Genomic DNA, 27,526 nt, shown 5'->3' with positions numbered 1-27,526 from the left:
TTGCCTTGTTAGCATATTCACCCTCCCAATACCATCTCAGGACTGTTGTTTTTCTATGTTGCGCACTCTGTGTCTTCCTTTCTCACTCTGGGACTAGTTATTTAAAGAGCTGATCTGTAATGCTGCTATATCTTCACTCTGTTTCCCTTCTCCCAAGCTCTCCTTCCCGCTCATTTAGCTTAAAGTTAAGTCTTTAACTTATTTAATTTGACAGGACACTCATCCCAGGTAGTGCTTGAGATCATTATTAGCAGAAGTTGTAAAGTGCTTCATAACTATGTAAAGCACAGACTGAGTGCTTGGCCCATGTGTGTTCAAACGTGAGAATGTGGACCTTTAGCAACTTGAAATATATAAGATTCTTTGGGAACGGTTGTTTTCCTTTGTGAAAGAGTCTCGGGCCAGAGGGTGTAACTCAGTAAGGGGTCACCCATTTAAAGACCGAGATGAGGAGGAATGCTTTTCTAAATCTGTGGTGAATCTATCGACATCTTGATTGCAGAGAGCTGTCGAGGCTCGATCGTTAAACATATACAAGGCTGTGAGAGACAATTTTTTTAATCAGCAAAAGAACCAATAATTGGGGTAACTTAGGAAAGTGAAGTTGAGGATTATCAGATCCGTCTTTGAATGGTAGAACAGACTCAGTGGGTGGAATGGCTGACTTAGTGTCATAAAAATATACAGTGTGGAAACAGAGCCTTCAGTGCAACTCGTCCATGCTGACCTGATAACCTAAATTAGTCTGGACACATTTGCCAGCATTTGGCCCATATCCCTCTGAACCCTTCTTATTTATATAGACATCCAAATGTCTTTTAAATGTTGTAATTATATCAGCCTCCACCATTTCCTCTGGCAACTCATTCCATACACATGAAAATGTTGCCCCTATGGTCCCTTTTAAATCTTTCCCCTTTCACCTTAAACCTATACACTTCTGTTTTGGACTTCGCTACCCTGGGGAAGTGATTTTGTCTCTTTACCCTATCCATACTCCTCAGCCTCCGATGCTCTCAGGAAGATAACCCTAGCCTATTCAGCCTTTCCCCAAAGCTCAAACCCTCCAATTCTGCCAACATCCTTGTAAATTTTCTCTGAACCTTTTCAAGTTTCACAACATTCTTCCAATAGGAGGGAGACCAGAATTGTACACGGTATTCCAAAAGTGGTCTAACCAATGTCCTGTGCGGCAACATGACCTCCCTACTCCTGTACTGAATGCACTGACCAATAAAGGCAAGCATACCAAACACCATCTTCACCACCTTGTTGTACCTACGACTCCACTTTCAAGGAACTATGACCTGCATTCTAAGGTTTCTTTGTTCAACCACACTCCCCAGGACCTTACTGTTAAGTGTGGAAGTCATGTTCTGATTTGCCTTTCTAAAATGCAGCAACTCACATTTGTCTAAATTAAACTCCATCTGCCACATCTGATCAAGAGCCTATTGTACTCTGAGGGAACCTTCTTTGCTGTCCACCACACCTCCAATTTTGGTGTCATATGCAAACTTACTTACCAAAGCTCCTATGTTCACATGCAAATCCACCACTGATCCTCTTTACACTCCGCTGGTTCACAGTCTGAAAAGCCACCCTGCATCACCACCCTTTGTCTTCTACCATCAAGCCATTCTGTATCCAAGTAACTAGTTCTCCCTCTCTTCCATGTGATTTAATCTTGCTAACCCTCCACCACCACCCTCTGTCTTCTACCTTTGAGTCGGTTCTGTATCCAAATGGCTAGTTCTCCCTGTATTCCATGAGACCTAACCTTGCTCACCAGTATCCCATGGGGAACCTTGTCGAATGCCTTACTGAAATTCATATAGATCACATCTACTGCTCTGCCCTCATCAATTCGTTACTACTTCAAAAAACTCAATCAAGTTTGTGAGAAATGATTTCCCATGCATAAAGCCAAGCTGACTCTCCCTAATCAGTCCTTGCCTTTCCAAATACATGTAAATCCTGTCCCTCCAAATTCCCTCCAACAACTTGCCTCTCATTGATGTCAGGTTCCACGGTCTATAGCTCCTTTGCTTTTCCTTACCAACTTTCTTAAATAGTTCTGCTCCTCAGTCTTATAGTCTAATGCTGTTGGAAGCATGACCAATAAATACTGTTTCACATTGTAATGGTTTGAAATGTCACCTTGCAAGAGCAATAACTGGAAATTAATATCTCGTTGTTACTTGGAAAACTCAGGATTTACTGTTCTGAATCTATACAGAGGTTGAAACATGGAAGCATGCTCTGTTCAACCACTGTCAGTATTTACTTTCCATGCAAGCAAATGGTTTCAATTTCATTTACTTAATTTGTTTCCATATCTTTTAGTTCTCTTCCCTTTGTTTATGGTATAGAGTCACAGAGATGTACAACATGGCAACAGACCCTTCGGTCCAATTCCTTCATACTGACCAGATATTTACTTCGTCTAGTCCCATTTGCCAGCACTTGGCCCATATTCTTCTAAACCCTTACTATTCATATACCCATGCAGATGCCTTTTAAATATTATGTAACTTATGTAATCTTGAATGCAGATATGGTTTTGCCTCGACCAGGAACCATGGAAGTGAATTCCATCGAACCATGTCTCTCTGAATGAAGCAGTGTTACTTGCAATGTATTCTAAATCTCGTTTTGATACATCAATTATTAGACATAATCAGCTTCGATCAAAGTTGCTGTATCATTTCATAATTGCTATGTGTTTTATTCCATAAAAGAGCCACAATTATAAGTCTGTACGGTTTAAAGTTGAGACTATTTTCAAACCATAACCATGTTTAGATCAATGATATATTCATTCCCTTATGTTGGTTAAGTGATATATACCAAATTTCTAAATATATACAGCAAACCTGATAATCGCTCGGAACCCAAGTTGGACCAGGACTATGCTGGTTGATCAAATATTCTGGAGAATCAAGAGATCCACTTAATCAAGGTACGAACATATACTACAGTAATAGAAACCTAATGCAGGGGAATGCACATCACTGTTATACTTTAATTACAGAACAAATCAGTTAAATAATAATGCAACTTTGCCTAAATAAAACTTACCGGCAAAGAGCCTTCTCACTTGTGCCCTTAACTGATTACGTGATAATACAGTAAACCTTACGGTATTTGAAGTATATCACTTTTGCCAGCTTATCAAGATGGCTGGTTCATAAGGTGCCAGTTAAAACATTTGCTCTAATTTAAAAATACATTTCTTTGGGAAAATCAATTTAATCTTAATTTATTACAGTCTTGAAGTTCCAGCAAAGGCGCTGGAGTGGGAGCTGTGACTATGCTGCTCCTTTATCAAGGTTATGTTGTCCTTGGTTTTTTTTTCAGAGGGGTCATAAATGCAGAAACTCTGGGAAGTCTAGTTTGATGGGGGTTAGGGCCAATTTGATTACAGCTAACAGATATTACCTCCGACAAAAGGCTTTCACATTTTATAAAATACACCTGTCTCATGAAAGGGTAGTGGCCAGTTCTCCAACTCACTTTTTCTCTGGTTTGGTTTGCGTTTTAACAATCTGGCTGTTCAAAGAAAGCAGTTAGTCACATTTTGAGGCCGCTGATCAAAGATCAGGAGTACCCTAGAACTCTGAGGGAATCTAGGGATGTGATTGCTGGGCCTCTTACTGAGATATTTATATTATCAGTAGTCACAGGTGAGGTGCCGGAAGACTGGAGGTTGGCTAATGTGGTGCCAATGTTTAGGAAGGGTGGTAAGGACAAGCTAGGGAACTGTAGACCAGTAAGCCTGACGTCAGTGGTGGGCAAGTTGTTGGAGGGAATCCTGAGGGACAGGATGTACATGTATTTGGAAAGGCAAGGACTGATGAGGGATAGTCAACATGGCTTTATGCGTGGGAAATCATGTCTCACAAACTTGCTTGAGATTTTTGAAGAGGTAACAAAGAGGATTGATGAGTTTAGAGTGGTAGACGTGATCTATATGGACTTCAGTAAGGCGTTCGACAAGGTTCCTCATGGGAGACTGATTAGCAAGCTTAGATCTCATGGAATACAGGGAGAACTCGCCGTTTGGACACAGAACTGGCTCAAAGGTAGAAGACAGAGGGTGGTGGTGGAGGGTTGTTTTTCAGACTGGAGGCCTGTGACCGGTGGAGTGCATAAGGATCAGTGCTAGGTCCACTACTTTTCATCATTACACATAAATGATTTGGATGTGAGCATAAGAGGTATAGTTAGTAAGTTTGCAGATGACACCAAAATTGGAGGTGTAGTGGACAGCGAAGAGGGTTACCTCAGATTACAACAGCATCTTGATCAGATGGACCAATGGACTGAGAAGTGGCAGATGGAATTTAATTTAGATAAATGTGAGGTGCTGCATTTTGGGAAAGCAATATTTTAGCTGAACTTATACACTTAATGGTAAGGTCCTAGGGAGTGTTGCTGAACAAAGAGACCTTGGAGTGCACGTTCATAGCTCCTTGAAAGTGGGGTCGCAGGTAGATAGGATAGTCAAGAAGGCGTTTGGTATGCTTTCCTTTATTGGTCAGAGTATTGAGTACAGGAGTTGGGAGGTCATGTTGCAACTGTACAGGACATTGGTTAGGCCACTGTTGGAATATTGCATGCAATTCTGGTCTCCTTCGTATCGGAAAGAAGTTGTGAAACTTGAAAGGGTTCAGAAAAGATTTACAAGGATGTTGCCAGGGTTGGAGAATTTGAGCTATAGGGAGAGATTGAATAGCTGGGGCTGTTTTCCCTGGAGCATCGGATGCTGAGGGGTGACCTTATAGAGGTTTACAAAATTATGAGGGCCATGGATAGGATAAATATACAAAGTCCTTTCCCTGGAGTTGGGGAGTCCAGAACTAGAGGGCATAGGTATAGGGTGGGAGGGGAAAGATATAAAAGAGACCTTGGGGCAACTTTTTCACGCACAGGGTGGTATGTGTATGGAATGAGCTGCCAGAGGAAGTGGTGGAGGCTGGTACAATTACAGCATTTAAGAGGCATTTGGATGGGTATATGAATAGGAAGGGTTTGGAGGGATATGGGCCGGGTGCTGGCAGGTGGGACTAGATTGGGTTGGGATATCACGACAGCATGGACATGTTGGACCGAAGGGTCTGTTTCTCTATGACTCTATGAAAGGTCAGAAAAGATTTAAAAGGATGTTGCCAGGGTTGGAGGAGTTGAGCTACAGAGAGGCTGAATAGGCTGGGGCTGTAGTCCCTGGAGCGTCAGAGTCTGAGAGGTGACCTTATAGAGGTTTACAAAATTATGAGGGGCATGCATAGGATAAATACACAAAGTCTTTTCCCTGGGGTTCGGCGTGTTCAGAACTAGAGGGCATAGGTTTAGGGTGAGAGGGGAAAGATATAAAAGCGACCTGAGGGGCAACCTTTTCACACAGAGGGTGGTGTGTGTATGGAATGAGCTGCCAGAGGAAGTGGTGGAGGCTGGTACAATTGCAACATTTAAAAGGCATTTGGATGGGTATATGAATAGGAAGGGTTTGGAGGGATATGGGTCAGGTGCTGGCAGGTGGGACTAGATTGGGTTTGAGTATCTTGCCGGCATAGATCCATGCTGTACATGTCTATGACTCTAAACAGCTACATGGAAGAAGGTGTTCCATGCTGAATCTCTAATCTCTCGCTCTCGCTCTCTCCTATAAGACCCTGTGCTTGATTTTACCTTTTTTGCCAAGGGGTGTTTATGGGGATTGTTGCAGGAATTTGAAACAGCATCATTAAATTGGGATAGTCTAGTTTTCGGATAGGTTAACTTCTTCTATATTCTGTTCTCTTTTGTTTGTGTTGTATTTGATAATCTTGCAAATAAGTTCTCTTTTGTTTAGAACTAAGTGGGTGGGCTGGTTGCATCACTCCTGGAATATCCACAATACACCTGCTTAAAACAGCTAGAAAAGTTAGGGTCCAGGCTACTTTCTTGAAATAGTTTGAGTGAGTCTGGCCTGATCTATAACAGAGAACACTGCACTATATAGCCATCTCTCAATGTTTTACACAGCTCTGCAACAAAAAAGGACCACTGTAAAAACAAAAGTAAATTTGGCTATTGTCTTAAATTCTGTTTTACAAAACGTGAAATTTATGATGACGGAAAATTTTAGTCCAGCAGAATAGCAAACTTCAGAACAGTAAACTGAATTTCCATGTGGTAACTCCAGATTAGCTGAACTTGACCAAGCTTGTCATTTGAGTGCCAATCAGAGTGAGATGGAAATGTGTTGCTGGAAAAGCGCAGCAGGTCAGGCAGCATCTAGGGAACAGGAGAATCGACGTTTCGGGCATTAGCCCTTCTTCAGGAATTCCTGAAGAAGGGCTAATGCCCGAAACGTCGATTCTCCTGTTCCCTAGATGCTGCCTGACCTGCTGCGCTTTTCCAGCAACACATTTCCATCTCTGATCTCCAGCATCTGCAGACCTCACTTTCTCCTGCCAATCAGAGTGAGGCTAGACCGGAGAGGAGTACAAAATCAGTGTTTCATAAACCGTCATTTGACGTTAACATCCTCGTGTGTAAAGATATTTAAAGCCTTCAATTATGACTAAACCTTTGAGAAATTTAAAATGCTGTCAATCAGAGGGAATGTGAAGTTAATACATTGAGTGGAGAATTGGTGTGAAGTAGAAAGTGGGCATTGCAAATCATTGGGAGTTGCAAGGCAGTGGGAGATTCCATTGGTGAGGTTGTCCAACATTACGACACAAAGTGAACTGTTCAACAAGCAAACATTTTCTCTAGCAAGGAACAGGATGAGAATGGCACCTTATCCCATCGTTGAAGAAGCTCTGCTAAAGTGGTCCAAGGCAGCCTGAGCAGAGAATATGCCTATGTCTGATCCAATCCTTCAGTAAAGGGTACTTGGCCTGGTAAAGAATCTAGGCCACACAGAAGTTGCTTATAGCAACGTACCCTACGTACACTACAAGCTTTTATCTTTCACAGGCTTTATGGCAACTTCTCAAATGCCTTTCTGCATTTTGTAGTGCCACATGATATGATAGAGAGTATCTTTAATATGAATATTGGAATTTAGCTTCAGAAGGACTATATATAGTCACTCCTACCATTACTATGCTTCTCAGCTATATCTGAAACCAGGACATATTCTCTACCTATCCCATTTGCCAACATTTTGGCTTTAATTAGTGTAATTATACATTGATAAAATACGAATAGGGGATTAGGGGATTTTGACTACCCCAATATCTTTTGGAAGAATCCTAGTATAAAGGGTTTGGATGGGGCAGATTTGAGTAAGGCAGATTTTATTAAAATAAGGCAGGATAAAATATTTTATTAAAATAGACTGGGAAAAGCTATTTGAGGGTAAATCTACAGCAGAACAGTCAGAGTCATTCAAAAAGTTACTGGGTGGGAGTACAGGCCCAACCTGTTACCTTTCGGGAGAAATGTAGGAGCAACGAGCCCGGTGAACCATGCACGTCTAGGAATATTCCCAGTGATGAAGAGTAGGAGGATTCCTGAGTATCCGGTAGGCCATTTTGTCTCCTTTCTTGAAGATTGTGGTGTTTGCAGCATCCCTGAGATTGGCAGGGATTTCTTCTTTTTTGTACTAGATTTCCAGAAACAGTTGGACATGATTAAGCTCTGCTCTTCTGTAAATCTCTCCTGGAATCCTGTCTGCTTTTCCCACTCTTCACATGTGTAATAGAGGTATCAAGTTCGGCCACAGTCAATGGGAATTTAAGATCATCTTTGGGAAGTTGGGGGATTTCCTCAGATATGTCCTCATCAATGATTGTCTCATGTTTTAGGCGTTCTTTAAAGTGTTCCCTCCATTGGAGATTGATGTTTTCTCTGTCACGTTAGGTGCCATCCTTACTATACACCAATTTGAGACCAAGGATATTGGTCTGTATATTACCTTGGTGACACTGAAGAAACTCCAGATGTGGTGCGTGGCAGCAAGGAATTGCAGCTCCTTCGCTTTCTCAATCCACCATTGGTTCTTGATTCTCTAGTTGTTCTTTAACTCTGCTGTTTGAATTCTCTTCACCTCACTGGTGATATTGTTTTGCCAGGCATGGAGAGCTTTCCTCTTCCGGTGGGTAAGATCTTGAATGATATGATTATTCTCTTCAAACAAATCTTTTATTGTTTCCTGGCCTTGTAACCAATGGTTTCTTCACATTGAGATGAGGGTGTCTTCATCTCCTTTTAGATTCCCTGTACTTGAATAAAATTACTACTTTTTGGAAATTTTGATGAAGACTTTGTATATTCACTGGTCTGCTTGGCTCTTCAAACCACTCAACGTTGAGCATGTTTTTGAAATGTTTATTTGTCTTCAGCTGCTTCTGGTAGCGTGATGGATATTGAGGAACAGATGAGCCAGTGGCCTGTCCAGCAATCCATCTGCAATGGTCATTGCTTTGGTACTGAAGACATCCTATAGGTCTCTGAATCGAATGATGATATAATTGATTATGTACCAGTGTTTTGATTATAGATGTGAATTAATGTTTTTGGCAAAATAGTGTGTTGGTGATGCACAATTGGTGTTGCATACAATTAGTGAGCAGGAAAATCTTTTCCAGTGGTTCCTTTCCCAGAGTCAGGCACCCTTTCTAACCCTGGCTTTCAAGTCTCCAAGGAGATTAATTTTATATTTCCTGGAGATGTTGGTGAGTTGGTGTCTCGGATGGAGTAAAAGCCGCCTTGGTCTTATCTGTGGCATCAAGGATTGGAGCATAGGTAATCACGACTATTGCAAGTTGTAGATGGAGAGTCATGAGGTGATTGATCATGCTAATAGGGAACTGGGAGAGTCAGTTGGCAAGTGCGCTCTTGATAGTGAATCCAATTCCATGCATCCTGGGTTGATCCTTGGATTTTTTGCTTGAGAAGAAGGTGCAACCACCACCACCTTCCCTCAGTTGTCTGTTGCCTGCTTTTCAAGTCTTCTGCGGGCCAATGAAATCAGTGTTGAAGTGCCTTAGATTCACAGGTAACAAAGACAGTTCTTTGTTCTGAATAATTGTTTATGTATTGTCCATGGGGTTTGTATGTTCCAGTTTCCAAGATTGGTTTTCAGAATGCAGGGAGATGAGCCCACTGGATGTGGTTTTCCAGCCAGGTTGGCAATGAAGCACACTATTTTTAGAGCACCTTTACTCTTCCCTTCCTCATGTTGCATGAGCAGAGTGAGGCCTGCTTAGTTATGGAGAAAGCTGCTGAACCACACTCCTGTTCCTCTTCTAAGAGCCAACTGAGCCAACTCCACCCCTCTACATGCAGTCTGAAGCTCGGGACTTTGAGACTTCTGTCACCTCTTGTCGATTGCCACAGGGTTGTGTTTGTGGGTTGTAAATTCCTCAAGGTAGACATCTTGTGTCAGACATCTTTGAACGAGGGAGTGTTGTTGCACATCAGACACATGGTCTTTGACAGAAGCTAGATCCAGTTCCAGTGGCAAGGAAACCTTACTGACTGCGGATCTCCCTGCTGTTGGAACAAATGATGTATGAGTATCTTCTGTCTGGATTGCCATTTGAGTACTTGCTTTGGATTGACTTTGTCTGTCTGGTTCCTCCCCTCCATGGTGGTTCTGAAGCCAGTAGTTGAGAACTCCTGACGGCATCACTGTCAGAATCAGTAGAACACAAACAATATTTGTGGATGATCTATCAGTATGAATGTGAAAGTTAAACTTTGATCAGCTGCAAGTTGATGTTTCAAGCAATTTCAAATGTCCGTAAATTCATGATCATCTTTTATACTTTGAGCACTCCTGAAGAGACAATAGAGATAACATGGAGGGGAATTACCAGCTGCGAGCTAAAAATTTCTAACAATTAGATTCTAAAATTAATTCTATCTCAACCACTTCCTGACAGTGAGTAGCTAAACAACAGTCATAAAGGAATAATGCTAAGATGTTGGCTACACATTATGGCCTGCAAAAGTTCCTATAAATTTATCAAACAAAAGTGTGGCTAAAGTAAACATAGGTCCTTTAGAGGGTGAGAAGGGAGATTTAGTAATTGGATATGAGGAAATGGCCAAGGCATTGAATCATATTTTGTTGGTCTTCACAGTGGAGGACGCTAACAACAAGCCCGCAAATTGACAAAAGATGAAGGTAGGTGAGGACCTGGAAACGATCATTATCATGAGAGATAGTGTTGGGTAAGCTCATGGAGCTAAGGGTAGATAAGTCTCCTGGCCCAGATTGAATGCGTGCCAGGGCACTAAAAGAGATGGCAGGAGAAATAGCAAATGCATGTGTAGTAATTTTCCAAAATTCACTGGACTCTGGGCCAGTTCCAACAGATTGGAAAGCATCCAATGTGAGCCACAGATTAAAAAGGGAGGGAGACAAAAGATGAAGAATTATAGACCAGTTAGCTTAACTTCTGTGGTGGAGAAAATGCTTGAGTCTCTTATCAAGGAAGAAACAGCAAGGCATCTAGATAGAAATTGTCCCCTTGGGCAGATACAGCATGAGTTCATGAAGGGCAAGCCAAGCTTAACTAATCTTTTGGAATTCTATGAAGACATTATGAACTTGGAAAATGGGGACTCAATAGATGTAGTGTATATAGACTTCCAAAAAGCATTCAACAAGGTGCCACACAGAAGGCTGCTGGTTAAGATAAAGATACAAGGCGTTATGGGCAATATATTAACATAAATAGAGGATTGGTTAACCAACAGGAAGCAAAGTGTGGGAGTAAAGGAGTGCTATTCTGGTTGACAATCAGTGACAAGTGGTATGCTTCAGGCATCTGTGTTGGGACTGCAATTATTCACAATTTACATAAATGATTGAGAATTGGGGACCACGTGTAATGTGGATGACACGAAGATGAGTGGTAGAGCAAAGTGTGCGAAGGACTGTGAAACATTGCAAAGGGACTAGATAGTTTTAAGTTAGTGGGCGAAGGTCTGGCAGATGGGGTGCAATGTTAAGAAATGTGAAACCTTTTGGACTATAACATGGTGTTGTGTGATTTTGTGTGAATGTGAAGTCATCCATTTTGGTAGGAATAACAGGGAAAAGGACTATTAATTGAATGGTAAGAATTTTGCAGCACGCCGCTGTGTCGAGGACCTGGGTGTCCTTGTGTATGAATCACAGGAGGTTGGTCTGCAGGTGCCACAGGTTTACGAAGGCAAATAGAATTTTGTCCTTCATTGCTTAAGGGATTAAATTTTTAAAACCTGGTATGTTGCAGCTGTATAGGGTGCTGATGAGGCCAGACCTGGAATACTGCATGCACACTTGGTCTCCTTACTTGAGAAAGGATGTACAAATGCTAGAAGAGGTGCAGAGAAGGTACACCAGATTGATTCTGGAGTTGAGGGGGTTGGCTTATGAGGAGAGACTGAGTAGGCTGGGATTATAGTTTTTGGAATTTTGAAGAATGAGGTGGGGATCTTAGAAATATTATAAAATTATGAAGGGGATAGATAAGATAGAAGTAGAGAGGATGTTTCCACTGGCAGGAGAAATGAGGACAAGGGGGCATTGCTTCAAAATTAGGGGGAAGCAGATTTAGGATTGAATTGAGAAAGAACTTCTTCACCGAGAGGTTTGTGAATCTATGGAATTCCTTGCCCAGAAAAGCGGTTGAGGTTTCCTCAGTAAATGTTTTTAAAGTTAAGATACACATTTTGTGAACAGTAAAGGAATAACGGCTTATGGAGAGTGGATGGGTAAGTGGAGCTGAGTCCACCAAAAGATCAGCCATGATCTTACTGAATGGTGGAGCAGGCTGAAAGGGCCAGATGGTTGACCCTTGCTCCTACTTATGTTATTATTAAGCATTTACAATATTGGACATAATTGTTTGTCACTGGATTTGGGGGGATTTCTTAAAAGAGGTTCAGATTGGTAAGTATTACTTTTTGGATAATTGCAGTTTGACTACCCCATCTATTCAAGAACCACAAAGATACAGTTGTTTTGATGTCACTGGAAATATTGACACAGTTTAATGACACATGACTCTGCAAATCCTCTGAGGTCTGAAGCAACAAAAAAAAATTATGGTGAATAGTTTAAATATAATAATAACATAATGCCAGGATTAAATCTAAGCTGTTCTTCAATATCTGTGCCTTTCTCTTTTGTGCAGTGACTACCTCATCAGATTCCCTCGTGCACCATTTTTGTCTTTGATTTTTGATAATACTTCTGGTAATGAATAATTTGTTCATTCAGACTCTGGCTTAGTGTTGGCATGAATCTGCTAGAAGATGCAAAGACTTATTAGGTGGGCAACTAATTTTTAATGAAAACAATGGGATTTACGGTCATCATATCAGAGCTAATTTTGCATGAATATCTTGCATGTTAAACCTTTTACAAAATGGCGGATGATGTACTTTATGTTTAGACAATTACTGTGATACCTAATCAAAACTATTACAGTTGTTGTCGGACTTGGCTGAATATTAAGATTTAAGTATTTTGTGTGTGGAGCAAGCTTATAAGCACATAAAAAGTTTGGACTCCAAGCCTGACACAATGTTCCCTTTTCTGTCTCCACTTTCAGCATGACTGAGACCAAAGGAAATTATCATAGACTAGCATACTGACATTTTAATAGATAGTATCTGGTATTAGCGTGATATTTTGCTATAGTGTGTGTATGTTTTTGGTACTGGGTTTGTATTTGCATTAGCTAATTGCTTTAAATAGTTTAAAATGTATAAACTTGGGGATGTTAATTTCACTTGGTACTTGGCAACAGATATTTCTAAATTTTGACCGTGTTAGGGAGCAATCCAAGTGATGGTATGAAACAGAAATGTAGTTGTTGTAAGGGACAGTACAGTGAGAAAGATGAGCACTGTTCTCTACATTCAAGAGAGTTCTTTTGACAGCCTGATAGCAGGGTTAATCATGTCTCCTGGGGCCTTCAGAAAACTTTTGAGCAGGAAGGGAGGGACCTGTTGTCATTTGAGACTTTAATCCAGAGACATTGATGTGACCAAGAAAGAGGTCCTTTTGAATGAATGAATGAATGGCAAGAAGGCTAATTTAAAAAACCAGAGTAACGAAGGTAATAATAGCTGGATTACTGAGTCACAAGCAACTTGGAATTGGGCAAATAAAATCAGAGTTGAATGTATTGTTCGAAGATTGGATTAGGAAAATGGGTTTTGATTCATAGAGCTTTGGCAACAGTATCCGGGAAAGAGACATTTGACAGTCATATCAGACTGAATATTAACTTAGTTTATCTCTCCACAGATATTGTCAGATCTGCTGAGCATTTCCAACACTTTGTTTTTATTTTATATTATAAATTATACATGAATGTCTGGGGATAGTAGTTGACCATTTAGCTTCTTGAGCCTGCTCCGTCATTTAAAAAATCGTGGCTTATCTGAATGTTACTGCAACTCCACATTATACATTGCTGATAACATTTTGACTTCTTGCCTCATGACATCTCTGTCATAAAAAAAATTCAAAGATTCCTCTTCCAATGCCTTTTGAGGAAGAGTTCTAAGGAGTCTGCGTGAAAACAAATCACCTCATTGCCTTAAATGGACAACCCCTAAGCCTAGCCTAGTGAACCTTTCCTCAAAATATTCCACTTATTCCTGGGATTGGTCTGGTAAACATTTTCTGAACTGTTAAAACAATGACATCCTTAAATAACAAGACAAGCCCTGTAGATGGTAGTCCAGATATGGTCTTAACAATGCTCTTTATAAATAACATTCTATTCGCTCTTTCAATTGCTGTACCTGGATACTGACTTCTTGCAATTCATTGCGTAGGACATCCTGATCCCTCTACATCTTGGAGCTGTGTAATTTTTCACCATTTGGATAACGTATTTTTTCATTCTTCCTGCCAAAATGGACAATTTCACATTTTTCTTAAATTTTCCTCTATTTGCCAGATCTTTTACCTGCTCACTGAAACTATATATTTTTGTAGCTTCTTTATACTGTCTTCACAACTATCTTTGTTATCTATCTTAGAATCAACAGTAAATTTACCAACCATACCGTTACATTCAAATTGTAAAATAAAATTAGGCCTTAGCACTGATCCGTGTGGCAAGCCACTCATTGCATCTTGCCAACCAGAAAAAGAGCCATTTATACATTGTTTCGAGTTAGCTAGCTAATCTTTTATCCATGCCAGTATGTTACCCCCTACAGTTTGAGCTTTTTACTTTCAGCAATAATCTTTGTGTCTTCTGGAAATCTAAGTACATTATATTGATTGGTTACTTCCATTCACAACATTTACTTCCATGGGAACTTCAACAGATTTAGTGAAATATGATTTCCCTTTCTGCCTCATTGCATGTAGAAACATTCAAAGCATCGCTGTAAAGTCTTTCATAATAGTTGCTCACAACTTCTCTCTGAAAGAATGAAGTTAACTGGTTTGCAGTTTTCTTTCCTTCTGTTTTCTTCCCTTTTTGACATTCATTATTTTCCAATTGGGGGGAGAATACCCGAAATCAGGGAATTTGAGAGAATTAAAATCAACATGTCAATGATCTCACTAGCCACTTCTTTGAAGGTCTTAGAATGAAAATAATTTTGGATCTGAGGTGTTGTAATTTTCTTGAATTCTACCTTCCTTCCCTTTCATCTCCTGATTTTTAATTATTTCTGGGATGCTACCAGTTTCCTATATAGTGAAGAATTCATGTGTGATCTCCTTATTTTTCATAATTTTTCTATAGGAGCAATACTCACTTTAACATGTCTTAAAACATTCATTAAAACCTCTTAGCTTACCAGAAATATAAAAATATATACTTTCTCGTAATCTAATTTTTATTCACCTTTTTTAGCCTTTTTTTGTCTTTTTTAAAGTTTTGTGCCATCTTTTGACCTACCAGCCATTTTTGCACGATAGTATGCTTTTCAAAAAAAAAGTTGATGCTATTCTGTGTTTTCATGAATGTCCCTTAAAGGTCTGAAGGGAGGGAGTGGGGGGATAAGTCATGTGACAGTGTAGAAAGGATCAGAATGCATGAATGCAGTGTATGAAACAAGGTAAATGAGTTTGTAAAGCAGATAGGATGTTAGAACAAAGAAAATTTACAGCACAGGAACAGGCCCTTCGGCCCTCCAAGCCTGAGCCAATCCAAATCCACTGTCTAAACCTGTCGCCCAATTCCTAAGCATCTGTATCCCTCTGCTCCCCACCTACTCATGCATTTGTCCAGATGCACCTTAAATGAATCTATTGTGCCTGCCTCTACTACCTCTGCTGGCAATGCATTCCAGGCACCCACCACCCTCTGTGTAAAGTATTTTCCATGTGTATCCCCCTTAAACATTTCACCCATCACCTTGAACACGTGATCTCTTGTTATTGAATCCCTCACCCCGGGAAAAAGCTTATCTCTATCCACCCTGTCTATACCCTTCATGATTTTGTAAACCTCAATCAGATTCCCCCCTCAATCTCCTTTTTTTCTAATGAAAACAATCCTAACCTACTCAACCTCTCTTCATAGCTAGCAGCTTCCTTGTAAACCTTCTCTGCACTCTTTCCATCCTTTTGGTAATGTGGTGACCAGAACTGTACACAATATTCTAAATACGGCCAAACCAAAGTCTTGTACAATTTTAACATGAGCTGCCAGCTCTTATACTCAATACCCCGTCCAATGAAGGTAAGCCATACCATATGCCACCTTGACCACTCTATCCTCCTGTGCAGCCACTTTCAGGGTACAGTGGATCTCCACTCCCAGATCTCTCTGCTCATCAACTTTTCCCAAGACTCTTCTGTTTACAGTATAGTTTGCTTTAGAATTAGACCTCCCAAGATGCATCACCTCACATTTGCCTGGGTTGAACTCTGTCACTTCTCTGCCCAACTCTCCAGTCTAAATGTATTCTCCGACAGTGCCCTATGCTTTCTGATACACCTCCAATCTTCGTGTCACCTGCAAACTTACTGATCAGACCAACAATGCCCTCTTCCAGATCATTTATGTATATCACAAACAACAATGGTCCCAACACTGACCCCTGTGGAACACCACTGGTCACCTTTCTCCATTTCGAGAAACTCCCTTCAACTACTGCTCTCTGTCTCCTGTTACTCAACCAGTTCTTTATCTACCTAGCTAGAACACCCTGCACACCATGTGACTTTACGTTCTGCATGGGGAGCCTTATCAAATGCCTTACTAAAGTCTATGTAAATGACATCTACAGCCCTTCCTTCATCTATCAACTTGGTAATTTCCTCAAAGAACTCTGGGAAGGCAGATCTCCTCCACACAAAACCATGTTGCCTCTCACTGATAAGCCCATTCATTTGCAGATATAAATAGATTTTATCCCTCAGTACCTTCTCCATCAACTTTCCCACCATTGACATCAGGCTCACTGGTCTGTAGTTACCTGAAATATCTCTACTACCCTTCTTGTACAGGGAGACAACATGACAACCCTCCAGTCCTCTGGCACTTCACCACCTGTGTTTAAAGATGCTACGAAGATATCTGTCAGGGCCCCAGCTATTTCCCCTCTCGCCTCCCTCAGCAACCTGGGATAGATCCCATCCGGTCCTGGGGATTTGTCCACCTTAATATCCTTTAGCCTACTCAACACATCTTCCCTCCTTATGTCAACGTGATCCAGAGTAAACAAACTTCTATCTCTAATCTCAGCATTCATCACACTTCTCTCCTCCGTGAACACTGACGCAAAGTAATCATTGAGAATCTCGCCCATTTTCTCAGATTTGACACACAATCCTTCCTTCCTTATACTTTAGTGGACCAACCCTTTCTGTAGTTACCCTCTTGCTTCTTATGTTGTGGGTTTCACAGATGGCTGCAAGGGCATCAAGGCTGTGAACTAAATATCCAGATACTCATCCTATTGAAAGGGCAAGCATATAGGCAGAGGGAACAGGGTTGCCTTGTTAGTAAAAAATGAAATTAAGTTGATAGCAAAAAGTGATATAGAGTCAGAAGGCACAGAACCTGTATGGGTAGGGTTGAGAAACTACATGTGAAAAAAGACTGATGGAAGTTGTGTGCAGGCCTCCTAGCGGTAGTCAGAATATGAAAAAAATCTGGAGGTAATGTTTTTGTTATTACAGTAATCACAGATGACTTCAAAATGCAGGTGGACTGAGAATATCAGCTTGGGAGTGAATCTCAAGAAAAGGAATTCATGAAATGTCCAAGAGATGGCTAGTTTTGTACAGCTTGTGGTAGAGCCACTTAAGAAGCAATTCTGGATTTGGTATTGAGGCAGACTTGATGAAGGAGCTTAATGGAAGGAGTCCCTAAGGGCAGTAACCATAATATTATAGAATGCAGTTTGAGAGGGGCAAGATTAAATCAGATGTAATGATATTGCTATTGAGTAAAGATAATTACAAAGACATGAGGCAGGAACTGGCCGGAGTTGATTTGAAGTGGAGCTGGGCAGGGAAGACAGTGAAGCAGCACTGGCAGGAGTTTCTGGGTGTAATTAGGCACAGCAGAAAGTCATCCCAAGGAAGAAAAAACATATTAAGGGGAGCATGAGGCAACCATGGTTGACTAGGAAGGTTGGGGATAGCACAAAAGCAAAAGGAAAAGCATATAATGTGGTGAAAATTAATGGGAAGCTAGAGTTAGGAAGTCTTTAAGAACTAACAGATAAGGAAAGAGAAGATGAAATATGAGTTTAACCTAGCTCATAATATGAAAAAAAGACTTTTTAGATATCTGCAAGGTAAGAGAGAGGCAAGAATGTACATTAGACTGGTATAAGATGAGGCTGGACAAGTAGTAAAGGGGAACAAAGAAATGGCAGAGGAACTGAATAGGTACTTTGCATCAGTTTTCATGGTGGAAGACACCAGCTGCAAAACAGAACTCTGAGAGTCTGAGGGCAGAGTTGAATGTAGTGACCATCAATAAGGTGATGATCCTGGGGAAGCTGAAAAGTCTGAAGGTGAATAACTCACCTGGACCAGATGGACTACACTCCAGAGTTGTGAAGGAGATAGCTGAGGAGATTATAGGGGCATTGGTGAAGATCTTTCAGGAATTACTGGAGTTAGGGAGAGTCCCAAAGGACTGGAAAATGGCTAATGTAACACCTATATTTAAGAAGGGAGGGAGGCAAAAGACAGGAAACTATAGGCTGGTTAGCCTGACGAGATAGTAGGCAATTAAGAAAGCAATGACCTATTAGCCGATATTGAAAGATGTTTGGAGTACAAGAGCAAGGCATTTGTCTTACAGTTGAATGAGACTTTTGGTGAGACAGGACCTGGAATATTCTGTGCAATTTTGATCTCTCTATTTGGGGAAGAGCATATTTTCATTGGAAGCAGTGCAGTAGATGTTCACTTGGTTGGCCCCTGGGAAGAGAAGATTCTCTTATGGTGGGAGGCTGAGTAAATAGGATTTGTATTCCCAGGAATTTAGAAGAAAGAGAGGTGCTCCCATTGAAATTACCAAGATTATGAATGGATTTGACAGGGTAAATACTGAGATGTTGATTCTCCTGTCAGGGGAATCAAAACAAGTGATTTTATAATAAGGGATTGATCACTTCGGACTGAGATTAGAAATATCTTTACTCAAAGGTTGAGTCATTGTAATTCTCTATTCCAGAGATTTTAAGTGCACCATTATTGAGACTGAGAGACATGTTTGTTTGCTCAGGATGTTGAGGGCTAAGTGGAGTTGATGCACAAAATCAAACCTAGAATCTTGTATTTGATTTGACTGATGAACAAGCTGAAGAAGTCTGTTGGTGAAATTGTCTATTGTGGACTGGTTTTTGAGAAATTATCATCAGAAGTCAAGAACATTGGCATCTGGTTACATTTACACTGTCCCAGTAGAACCCATAATATGTACAGGGAGTATGCAGACCTGACCATGGCTGATGCTATTGTGGGTGACCATTACAATCAACGAGTATTGATAGCAGAGACCAAGCCCTTTTATTGTTATGCAATGGGTGTTCTTCACTTTGTTAACTGGACTCTTACAATGGATACTTTTCCCCCTGTTAGCTGACCTTGCCTACTGAATGCTTTCAATATTGTTAAATGGCTCTATGTAATGATTGATTTTCAACCATGTTAACCTATTACCCTTGCCTCCAGCACCCCATTGTTAACTGGAAGTTCTTATCTGATCCGTCACAATCAGCTGAATGCCTTGTTTCACGAAACTCAGAAACTAACTCTTTCCCTGCCTGCTTATACCTTATACACATTCTCACTGTCACTCAATGGTATCGTGATATGGGAGCTCGCTATCATACTGATGCTTATTCTATTCAGATTTTTAAAATAGAGGAAACTGCATCAAGCAAGTGTCGTCAACCTGCAATTAAGCAGGTCCATAGTTCCAAAGTCCAGTTCCCTCTCCCATACACAATTCAGCACCAACAGCACAAACCATGTTTCAGAACCAAGAAACCAAACACTCTATTCTAAAATGTATTGATTGTTAAAAAACTGTATTACTGACAAAAAAATGTCACTTTGAATGGCAAAGTGCTGTTGAAGGGCTATTTGCCCTTCTCCTGCTCGAATTTCTTGTATTTCATTTGCCACAAAAATTTGTTCATGTGAGAGCAAGTTTCTTCTGAATTCCCTGTTTTGATTTCATGGTGACTATCCTTTATTGATTGCCTCTAGTTTCGGTCTTTGATATAAGTGGAAACGTTGGTCTTGCCTACTCTCTCAAATTTTAAAGACCTCTATCAGTTGAAAAGAAAGGAGTTCCAGACTGTTGTTCCTTTTGTGAAATGTATGACCTTGTCATCTGGCATTCCTAGTCATTATGTACTGCTCTTTCAGCCAATTGATAAATCCTTCAAGTATAGCTTCCTTAAAGTCTTTCAGAGTTCCAGAACCCACTGTTCTTTAAGCCCCCATCAACATTTATATCGCCTGTCCCCTGAGACACCCTCTCACCCTTCACTCCAAAGCTTTTCCTGAATTGAAATTTTAAGTTCAGGACATCAGCCTATTTCAGAACCCTGCCCCTTTAAGAGAGGTTGAGGATATTTTCAACTCAAAATTTTGAGATTGCTTCAAATCACAACTGAGAGATTTTAAGCATGTAGAGTTTGAACGATTTCTCAACATTGCGTATCTGTGTCGTTGGTAGAAATTTCCATTATATGTCAGAGCTCGATAATAGAAATGTTTGTACACTCATCCTGTATGGATTTCAAAGAGTTTTTACTTTTAGTGGTGATTTTGAAAAAAAAAGAGATTTAATGATCAAAGCATTATTTGAAGGGGCAATAACTGAAAAGAACTATTCTTATGAAAGTCATGAACTGTTTAGACAGATGATACTTGTAAGAATATATTTGTATGCAAACTGGGACTGTTATTTCATTGGTTTGAAAATAAAGTGAAAGGTTTGAGGTCATTTCTGCTTTTTTAGATTGTTTACACTGGCAAATTCATTAACCGTACAATACCAAAATAGGTATTTTCCCTTCCTTCATTCCTGGGACAGAATAGAAGCTTTGCACTTTCCAACTTCTGATTTTACGTCATTTAATGACTTGTATCACTACAACATTGTTAATGTAATACAATTGTCATGAGAGTGTTATCTAGTACATTTGACGTTTAGCAGCAGGAGAAATGTTAGGGAAATGGTTAAATGCATAGTCAAAGAGAAGACCAGGAGTGCAGAAAGGGCATGGACTATTGGAGTGTATTCTACAGCTGTGGTCCAGGTAGCTCAAGGCCATTGACAATAGAGCAATTATAATCTGAATATTGTTGAAAAGAAATGCTACTCTTAAGTTTTCCTTTTGCATTCAATGGGACAAACACGAATGGGACAAATGTCAAACTACCGCAGCTTATGTTGCAGGAGAGAACGATACTGATTAGCTGATTTATTGCCATGGAGGAAGCAACGGGGAACTGTGGAGTCCCGAGTAATTCAATAAAGACACAAGGCTTGAATACATTTTATTTTGTTTACTATGAATTAAAATCTAGGATGACCATAGGCCAGAATGAAATTAGTGCAGATATTTCAACTGTGATAGAGCTTGAAGGAGGGTGTTGAGATAGGCAAGCTTGCTATGGAAACATTTGAAAATAATGATTTTTAAAAATTGAGATGTTGTTTAACTGAGAGCCAACATAGGTCATTGAGCATTGGAATGATGGAATGAAAATGATTTACCATGAGTAAGAAGGTGAGGGGCAAAATATTGGATGACTATAGATCTTGGAGGATAGAATATGGGAGGCCAAATCACTCTCGTCTCTATGTGAGTCTAAGCTATGTCCACTAGCTGTCACTATTCTCCTATTTTACTCCACAATTTGCACAAACGTTTTCTCAAAAAAACAGATTTTTCTCTTTAGTTGCTGAAGTTTTCCAATGTAAGAGTTTTATTAAAGTAAATTAAAACAATTTATAAATTTCAAAATATGTGATTACATTTAACAGTTGATTTGCCTTTGTAACTTAATGTCTTCACCAAAGCATCTAGTAATAAACATTAGCCTTACCAAAAGTTTGTGCTTGGGCTTGTTTTTTTTTCTGGAACTGTGATGCGAGTAATTTATTTCAGATTGAGCAGTGAGACTGCAATATACTCAATTTTACTGCAAGCATCACTGTCATTCAGTAGGAGAACCTCTTTACTTCAATTTCTGTTCATTGGCTTTTCAAAATTATTGACCAAGTCCAATGTTAATGTAAATTAGACGGTTTTCTTTCGCTCCAGTTGTGTTGGGGGTAAAAATTTGTTTGCATTTTGTTTGAATCATTGCAAAATATATTGTATTGCCACAAATTAAGCGATCCTGTATAATCTGGACGAGAAGGTTTGTTTTCCTTAATTTATCTGTATATTTGCTCTCCGAATCAAGTATGCAACTTGGAGAACAGAGATACAATGGCAATGGTCCTGTGTACAACTCGGTGAGTGGAGGGAGCCGAAAGAGGTGAATGTTAGTCAGACCTGATTGTGAGAGAAAAAATATTGCCTTTATTGTTCTTTGAAGAATGTGGGTGTAATGTTGAAGCTTAGTTTGGAGTTTGTGGCAAAGTAATTGGAATAATTTGCGTAGTTTAAAACTAGAGGAAGGACTCTATCATGGTCCTTGCAGAACTTTGTGGTAGAAAGCAGACAGCTTAACTACTTGGCTTGAAAAGAGCTGGACAGAAAGTGTAGGAGAGCGTAGTCTGCCGAAGTCTAAAGCCACTGCAGAGTGTACAGTAACATACATTTAAATAAAATTGTAGGTTAGACTAGCCAAAAGCTAATGGAATAAATGTTGCACCTTGGAGAAAACTGAAACACACTGCAGAATTAAAGTAAATTCTGGAGGATTGTGGCAACTTGGGTTGAGCTCTAGAGAAGTGAATGCATCTTCAAGTTTGTTGTAATGTATTCTTGGTGAGGAAATAAAAATTAGACTTGAATTCATAGCCTAAATAAATATAAACTTGTTGAGTTAATGGTGTTTGCTTTGTTATTGTTTTGACATGTTCAGTCAGTTAATTACTGGGTACACAGATTTCTTCTGTAAATCTTAACTGTTGATACCTATATCAAGCTTTTAACAAGTGTCACTGATGTTGTGCATATGGACCTTTTAAAAGGCACTTGATTAAGTTTTTCTTCTTTGGTAGTCCCTCATGACTTAGGATGACTTTCTTCTACTTTGTAGTTTTTGGTCCTGCAGTGACAGAACCATTTAATTCTGGATCCAAACACACTGCCACAAATGGGACATGTAGTGTTCTTTAAGGCAGGTGGATAGGATACTCAGGTTTTCACATTCTTCTGCTTTTTGTGCTTGGCCTATTAGAGATGCTTAAGATACTTGGCAACTTTGCAGATATTTTCTCTCCATTTTGGGTAAGAGATTCCCACAAGTCTGGGGTTAATATACTTTTTCAGAGAAGCTTTCAGGATAGCCTGGGAGGATTGTAATCATTTATTGTGATGGAGTTGAGAGTGCAGAGCTTGTTTGCAGATTCATGTCAGGAATGTGGACAGTGTGACCCAATGTAACGATTTGACAGTAACTAGTGCCTCACTGCAGGTGATATTGGTCTGAGGAAGGACATCGATATTGGACTGCATACTAAAATACCATAGGATTTGCAGAATTAAAGGTCTTGGGATTTAAAGGGACTGTGAGCTGATGGATGCAAAAGGGGGGAAAAAGGGGAAAAAATGAAAAGTTTCCATATGTAATGCTGATTGTCACCACTTTTGTTCAAAACACTTGACAGCCTGTGAAGTACCATTAGATGTATGAGTATTCAGTCCATCAAGTCAACTCTGCCTTCAATAAGATCATGATAATCGTCAACTTTCCTGCCATTTATCTAAGTCTTGATTCACTTACTGTTTAAAAATCTGCCTATCTCATCCTTGACTTATATGCACCACCCTCTGTGTGGAAAACGTTACTCCTCAGATCCCTTTCAAATTTTTTCCCTCTCACCTATGCCCTCCAGTTTTGGACTCCCCTGCCCCTGGGAAAAGATTTTACCCGTTCCACCTTATCTGTGCCTTTCATGATGTTGTAAACCTCTAAGGTCACCCCTTGGCCTCCTTCATTCCGACCTTATCCAACCGCTCTCTCTAGTTCAAACCTTCCAGTTCTTATAAATATTTTTTGCACCCTTTCCAGTTTAATAACGTCCTTCTTATAGCAGGGTGAGTAGAATTGTACTGAGTAATCCAAATGTGGCCTCACCAATGTCTTGTACAGCTGTAACGTGATGTTTCAACTCTTGTACTCATTGTTCTGATTGGTGAAGACAAGCTTGCCAAATGCTGCCTTCACCGTCCTGTCTACCTGTGACACCACTTTTAAGGAGTTATTTGCCTGAATCCTTAAGTCTCTTTGCTTGACAACAGTCCGCAGGGCCCTAACTATAAAAGTTCTGCTCTGGTTTGTCTTACCAAACTGAAACACCTTGTATTTATCAGCACTGAACTGCATCTGCCAATCAGCCACTTGGCCAGTTGGTTAAGATCAAAATTGCGTCTGTCTTCTGTTAGCTAACCAATTCTTTATCCATGCTAATATACTCCCTCCAAACAACAGTCTTCTGGCACCTTGCCTGTGACTATCGATGATTCAAATCTCAGCAAGGGGCCCAGCAATCACTTCTCTAGCTTCCCACAGAGATTGAGGATATACCTGATCAGGTCCTGCAGAATTTTCCATCTTTATACGTTTTAAGACATCCAGCACCACCACCTCTTTAATTTGGGCATTTTTCAAGATGTTGCTACCTATTTCCCCACATTCTGTATCTTCCATGTCCTTCAGAGTAAACACTGATGCAAAATACTCGTTTAGTATCTCCCCATCTTCTGCGGTTCCACACGTAGGCTGCCTTGCTGATCTTTGAGAAAAGGTACTTGAAGAATAGATATTGGTCAGAACTCCAGGGTATCTTTCGTGTTTTTCCTCAAAATAGTGCCATCGAGTCTTTTATATGCACCCAAGTAGGCAGCTTGTATTTATTTTTCAGCATTTCTTCAAAAAAAAGCATCTTTAATGCAACACCGCTACTGATGTGGATTGTCCTAGATGGTGTCAAATATTTTGGGAAGTATTTGGGAGTAACAGCAGGAATAGGCAATGGTTATTTGGTGGTATCATGTCTCATGGGAATAGCAAGCTGAAAAATCATGGAGTCATCACAGAAATTAAAAATGTTTTCAAAGGATGCAAGGTTCCCAGTGCATCTGTCAGACAGACCCAGGCTAATAGGGAAAAATACAGGCAGTTCCTGTGCTTAATAAGAACAAAGAATTTATTACAAATAAAATACATGGAGCCTAAAAATAATGATGATGCATAACTTCACGAGTTAAAAGTCTAACCCCTTTATAAACAGTGCTTCCTATCCCTGGCACCCCCCCCTCCCAAAAAAAAGTGCTGTTCCCTCAAATGGGAGAAGGGAAAAAAGATAGCTGTGAAAGCAGTTCACTGATCCTGTCCACAGGATTCTTTTTCTTGATAGGATTTTCTGTTCTTCAACCTCTCTTCTCCAGGTTCTTTTCATTTCTGTCCAGGTGGTACAGATGACTGTTCATTAACTGCAGTCTGTGCATGGAGCCTAAAACGTTGGTAGAGTGTTAAAGCAGAACTTCACATCTGGTATCACTTTGGAATAGGAGGATATAGGTATAGAATTCAGGAAGGGGGTACTGTGAGGTTCTTGAGCAGTTTAGAAGTGAAGAGGTATTGGGGGTTTTGACTGGCTTAAAATTAGACAGATCTTCAGGTCGGAATAAGTTGTATCCTGCTGCTGTGAGAAATGTGGGAAGGAGTTCAGCAGCTGTGACCTAAAATATTTAATTTCACTCTGCCCACAGGGGAGGTGTCAGAGGACTGGTGGCTACTAGTATGGTTCCACTTTTCACCGAGGGTGGTAGGGATAGACCAGGGAACTATGGACTAGTGAGTCTCTCACCAACAGTAAGGAAACAATTGGAGAAAATTCTAGAGGAGAGAATTAGTATCCACTTAGAGAGGTAAGGTTTTCAGGGATAGTCAGCATGGCATTTCCAGAGGGAGGTCTTACCTGACCAATTTTATTGATTTTTGTTTGAAGAGGTGATCAGGTATGTAGATGAGGTTAACACAGTTGATGTAGTTTATATAGATTTCTGTAATCTATAGATTTTTGATAAAGTCCCACATAAAGAGGGTTAAAGCACATGGGATCTTGCATAACTTGACTAGTTAGCTCCAAAATTGGCTTAATGACAGGAGACAGGGGGTGGTGATTGGCAGCCTATATCCAGTGGCATACCAGTGCTGAGTCCTTTTATTGTTTGTGACGTATATAAACAATGTAGGTGAGAGTGTGGGGGAGATGATAAGCGAATTTTAAGCTGACAGGAAGTTGACAGTTGGCTTAAATTACAGAACAATATAGGTAGCTTGGTCAGATGCGCAGAATAGTGACAGATGGAATTTAACTCTGATAAGTTTGAGGTGATGCACCTTTGGAAGAAATAGTGAGTCAAGGGATTGCTGAATGAATATAAGGACACTAGGGAGCTCAGAAACAGAAGGATCTTGGGGTGCTTGTCTACAGATCCCTGAAAGTGATAGGGCAGTTTAATAGGGTAGATAAGGCTAGGAGACTTGCCTTTATCAGTCATGGTACAGAGTACAAGAGCAGGGAAGTTATATTGGAGGTGTACAGGACTTGATTTAGGTCACAACAGGAGTACTGTGTGGAGTTCAGGTCACTGCACTATAGGAAAGGTACGATTGCACTGGAGGGGGTGCAGAGAAGATTCACCTGGATGTTGCCTGGGTGGGAGCAGTTTAGCTATGAAGAGAGCCTGGATACGCTCACGTTATTTTCTTTGGAGAAGAGAAGGCTGAAAGAAGGCTGCGTTTTAAGAAGCTGAGGGGCATGAACAAAGAGCAACCATTCCCCCTAGTTGAATGATTATATTTACGGGTCATATTTTTATAGTGAAAGTAGATGGTCAAGAGAGGATTTGAGGAAAAAGTTTTAAATCTACAGGGTGGGAATCTGGGATGCATTGCCTGGGTGATTAGTTGAGGTGGAGAATCTCTTAATATTTAAAACTTAATTGGATGAGCACTTGAAATGTCATAACATTCAAGGTTATAGGCCTAAGTGTCCAAAAGTGGAATTTGTGTGGATTTAGAGTAATCTTATCAGTGCAGACCCGATGGGCTGAATAGCCTCTTCTGAACTGTACGAACCTGTGATTCGTTAGAGAACACAGAGTCTTTTTAAAAAAAAGACTAAGCTGTCCTCAAATTTGATTATGTCACTTTTTAAGTCTGTGAGGGAATGTTCACGTGAGATTTCTGATCTATGCGCCAATGTGCTTTTGTTATTATCTTGGTATGTGTAGAAACTGAGCACTATGTTTGAATCTCCAATCAAGAGAGTTTTTTAAATGAGTAACAAAGAGGATTGATGTGGGCAGAGCGGTGGATGTGATCTATATGGACTTCAGTAATTCATTTGACAAGGTTTCTCTTGGTAGACTGGTTAGCAATGTTAGATCACATGGAATACTGGGAGAATTAGCTATTTGGATACAGAACTGGCTAGAAGATAGAAGACAGGTGGGTTGCTTTTCAAACTGGAGGCCTGTGACCAGCTTTTTGTAACTTTTATAAATGGTTTGGATGTGATTCTATGAGGTATAGTTAGTAAGTCTACAGAGGACACCAAACTTGGAGGTGTAGTGGACAGCAAAGAAGATAACCTTAGAGTACAATGGGATCTTGATCAGATGGGCCAATGGATTGAGGAGTGGCAGATGGTGTTTAACTGATAAATGTGAGTTGCTGCATTTTAGACAGGCAAATCGGAGGAGGACTTATACACTTAATGGTAAGCTCCTGGGGAGTGTTGCTGAACAAAGAGATCTTAGGATTTAGGTTCATAGTTCCTTGAAAGTGGGGTCGCAGGTAGATAGGATAGTGAAGGCAGCGTTTGTTATACTTGCCTTTATTGGTCAGAGCATTGAGTACAATGCTCTGGGAAGTCAT

General features: G+C 40.2%; 1 protein-coding gene across 3 annotated transcripts in view; it reads left to right on the top strand.

Moving 5' to 3' along the window:
• fryl (furry homolog, like) overlaps window positions 1-27,526 on the top strand; it is a 477,034-nt gene that overhangs the window by 12,638 nt on the left and 436,870 nt on the right. For 2 of the 3 annotated variants that reach the window (XM_087987980.1, XM_087987968.1), the window contains exon 2: window positions 2,872-2,962. The exons of the other annotated variant lie outside the window; for it this stretch is intronic. The gene's annotated coding sequence lies outside the window, so the exon portion shown is untranslated. The remainder of the gene's footprint in view (window positions 1-2,871; window positions 2,963-27,526) is intronic. 3 annotated transcript variants of the gene reach the window in all.

Source organism: Chiloscyllium plagiosum, unplaced genomic scaffold (genome assembly GCF_037043375.1).
Source record: "Chiloscyllium plagiosum isolate Xiang-an unplaced genomic scaffold, Cpla_swu_hap1 HiC_scaffold_1, whole genome shotgun sequence".
Taxonomy (NCBI): domain Eukaryota; kingdom Metazoa; phylum Chordata; class Chondrichthyes; order Orectolobiformes; family Hemiscylliidae; genus Chiloscyllium; species Chiloscyllium plagiosum.
This window is presented reverse-complemented; position numbering and strand designations above follow the sequence as displayed.